This window comes from Bison bison, unplaced genomic scaffold, assembly GCF_000754665.1.
Source record: "Bison bison bison isolate TAMUID 2011002044 unplaced genomic scaffold, Bison_UMD1.0 scf7180017864211, whole genome shotgun sequence".
NCBI lineage: Eukaryota > Metazoa > Chordata > Mammalia > Artiodactyla > Bovidae > Bison > Bison bison.
In genome coordinates, this window is record NW_011494783.1 from 297,227 (window position 1) to 301,429 (window position 4,203).

Here is a 4,203-nt window from a genome sequence, read left to right on the forward strand (position 1 = left end):
TAAAAATGTGGCCTGATTCAGCCAAGGCACAGACAGGAGGCATTTAGAGTCAAACACAACTGAATGACTTGCTGGCATAACCAGCCTGGAAGCCATTTGGGGTTCTTTTTGCTAATGTATAATTGAAGTGGAAGAGAAGGAAGCCAAAGCCAGGGAGAAATATGAGACTCAGGATAGAATGGCTGAGGCTGCATCTTGGACCCAAGGTGCAGTTCCAGAGTTTGATGTCAGTCTGGCTGAAGCTGACAGACTGACAGATTAAACTGATGGTGGCTCTTTGCTTCTAAAGGCAGAGAGGACTGAGACGGCAAGACACACCACTTGGGCCAGGAGAGGATGCAGTAGTAGAGAGGCCATCTCAACATTTATTCTTCATGAAGACTGGATGGGCATGAGATGATCAACTTTACTCTCCTGGGCAGAATTCACAGGAAGATAAGCAAAGTCTTAATAGTCCATTGGATGGTTTTGCTAAATAAAGTTTGTTGTTGTTCAGTTGCTAAGTTGTGTCCGGCTCTTTACGACCGCTTGGACTGTAGCACACCAGGTGTACCTGTCCTTCACTATGTCCCAGAGTTTGCTCAAACTCATGTCTTTTGAGTCAGTGATGCCATCCAACCACCTCATCCTCTGTTGCTCCCTTTTCCTCCTGCCCTTAGTCTTTCCAGCATCGGGCTCTTTTCCAATGAGTTGGCTCTTCACCTCAGTTAGCCAGAGTGTTGGAGCTTCAGCTTCAGCATCAGTCCTTCCAATGAATATTCAGGGTTAATTTCCTTTAGGATTGACTAGTTTGATCTCCTTGCAGTTCAAGGGACTCTCAAGAGCCATTCTCTTCTCCAGGGGATCTTCCCAACTCAGGGATTGAACCTGGGTCTCCTGCATTGCAGGCAGATTCTTTACTGTCTGAGCCACCAGGGAAGCCCAAATAGAGGTTGGGCATTTGAATGAAAGTCCTGCCCAATTCATTATTGATCAGCCAACCTTCCTTGACCCTTGGGGATTCCATTATCTCCTCTGAAGGATTTGGCAGTACCTGCTTTTTAAAGTGAGATCATTACCTGGAATATAGGGCTAGAAATGGTTTTGCATGCATTTTGATGATAAAATGAAATGCATCTCTGTCTCTCTGTGTAAATCTACCTGAATTAGGTCCTATAAAGCACTTGGTTGTTGCTTTACAAGCAAATTTGGGAGTTTCTGAGTTTTTCTTGTTATGAACACTTGCTTCATTTATGATCAATTTATTCTCCATACCTTGACTTAAATTTTATTCTATATAAACAGAAACTTCATTTCAATTAAAATTTCTATTGAAAGTTAAATTTCGGGGCAATATCTGAAGAAAAATGTAACTACAATTAGACTTCTAAATTAAATTTAAAATTCAACTTCTCATGTTACTATATACGTGAAAAATTCAACAAAGATGGCAAGGTGATTAAGGCCTATATTTCAGATGGGTAAGTTTACACACCTCTGCTTAGAAGATGGTAGTTTCTTTTGATATTGGATCCTTTAAAATGGGAAAAAACACCAATTATCATTTTATTAGAAATATAAAGGAATATGTAAAATGGTACAAGGCATTGCTTTTAATTGTCATTATCCCTTTAGTCTTCTTCAGTCTAGAAGAGTTCTTCAGTCTCTCCCATTATGACCTTGAAACCTTTGAAGACTATACCAGGAATTTTATATATTTTCAATTTGCTTTTCTCTGCTATTTCTTTGTGATAGTTTCAGGTGCTGCATTTTGGCAAGAGTATCACAGACTGCAGCCATGAAATTAAAAGACGCTTACTCCTTGGAAGGAAAGTTATGACCAACCTCGACAGCATATTCAAAAGCAGAGACATTACTTTGCCAACAAAGGTTCATCTAGTCAAGGCTATGGTTTTTCCTGTGGTCATGTATGGATGTGAGAGTTGGACTGTGAAGAAGGCTGAGTGCCGAGGAATTGATGCCTTTGAACTGTGGTGTTGGAGAAGACTCTTGAGAGTCCCTTGGACTGCAAGGAGATCCACCCAGTCCATTCTGAAGGAGATCAGCCTGGGATTGCTTTGGAAGGAATGATGCTAAAGCTGAAACTCCAGTACTTTGGCCACCTCATGTGAAGAGTTGAGTCATTGGAAAAGACTCTGATTCTGGGAGGGATTGGGGGCAGGAGGAGAAGGGGATGACAGAGGATGAGATGGCTGGATGGCATCACTGACTCGATGGATGTGAGTCTCAGTGAACTCCGGGAGTTGGTGATGGACAGGGAGGCCTGGCGTGCTGTGATTCATGGGGTCGCAAAGAGTCGGACACGACTGAGCAACTGATATAATCTGATCTGATCTGATTACAGAAGTGATACTGCTCTTCATTCTACTGGATGTTCCATGATTTTGATTTTTCCTTTTACTAATGTTTATGTTCATTACTTGATTAAGGTGATGTCTGCTAAGCAGTTGAGAAGTTGTTTCTTTAGCAGAAATCCATTTGGTTCTCTTACAATACCATCCTCCAATGCTGTTTTAATTTAGTTCATTCCACCTTATAACCCCACAAACATTGTTTCCAAATATGGTGGCAATGACATATCTAAGGTCTCTGAGCTAGTTCTATTTGTATTTACACAGTTTTGAGGTCCTGTTAGCTTTCTTTATTTGATTACTCAGAACACTTTCCTTTCCTTTTTTTCTTGATACACAGTATCACTTCTGTCTAACTTCTATCTAGGAACACTGTACGTTGGTTTCCAATATCTCACTTTGAACATACACATTAATGTACAGAAAGTATATTTCTTCAAGTTTACACAACCCATTATAGGGAAGACTAATTAGAAAAATCCTTTTAGTTGTTATAAAAACAAAATAGAATTTATGTATTAGAACTATTTGTCTAAAATAGGTTGTTGGGAAATCATATATAAAATGCAATTTTAATTCTCAAAAGAGATGAAAAAGTTGATGGGAGAGTAGGAAGAAAGTGGGATGGCCAGAATAGACAAGGGGGGAAAGCTGTGCCAACATCTGCCACCATGAGTGGAGACTGTGCCTGGGTCTGGATGCCACATGTGTGAGTGCTGGCTGGTGATCACCATCTCCAGTCCTCCAACAGGTATAACCAGTGGGTGAGAGTACTCAGCTCCAGAGGTTGTGAAGTAGAGAGAGCAGGTGGAAGGGAGTGAACTTGGAAACTCTGCCCGTGCCCTGTCCTTAATACCTATGTGATGCTGTCCTTTTTCTTCTCTGGACCTCAGTTTTCATGCTGTGGAGCAAAAAGGGAATATTTCAGGACTGCAAGATGCTGAGATGAGAAATAAGGCACAAGAGTAACACAAAAGAGTAAAACAGAAACAGATGATCAAGAAACTTTTGCCTGCTTTGGGCTCACAGAGTCTTTAACCCATGGACACACCTTCCTGCGTCCCACACATTCAGAAAGATCTGAGATTCCAACCACAGAAGTGTTCTGTCTGCCTTCCTCCCCACCCCCACCCAAGGAACTGTCCATCTGTCCTCTCATTCCTGACACCTGTTAGACAACTTGCTGTGTTCCTGAAACTCTTAGAGGTAAATGTTTCAGTCTGTGCTTCTGTTCCTGTTCAGAATGTACTTAGAAGGAGATTCATTGTCAGAGAAGCAATGAGGAGACAGATCAAGAGTGCAGGGTTTAAAAAGTAGGAAAAGAGAGTTATTTATTTTTATTTTTTAACTTTACAATATTGTGTTGGTTTTGCCATATATCAACATGAATCCGCCACAGGTATACACGTGTTCCCCGTCCTGAATCCTCCTCCCTCCTCCCTCCCCGTACCATCCCTCTGGTCGTCCCAGTGCACCAGCCCCAAGCATCCAGTATCATGCATCGATCCTGGACTGGCGACTCATTTCATATATGATATTATACATGTTTCAATGCCATTCTCCCAAATCATCCCACCCTCTCCCTCTCCCACAGAGTCCAAAAGACTGTTCTATACGTCAGTGTCTGGAAAAGAGAGTTAAAAGGAGAATTATTGCCCATAGAAACCTCTTTCATTCCCGCCGGGCTTCATTGAGGCCTGAGGAGCTGGCGCTTTGCTGTGGAGACACTTCTGGTTCAAGAAGATTTATAGATGCACCTCATGAGGCCCTTATGCTTTAAAAACTCATAGAGCTGAGTGAAAAGAAATTACAGAACTATGAAAAAATATTTTAGTGTTGTTAAAATGTGTGT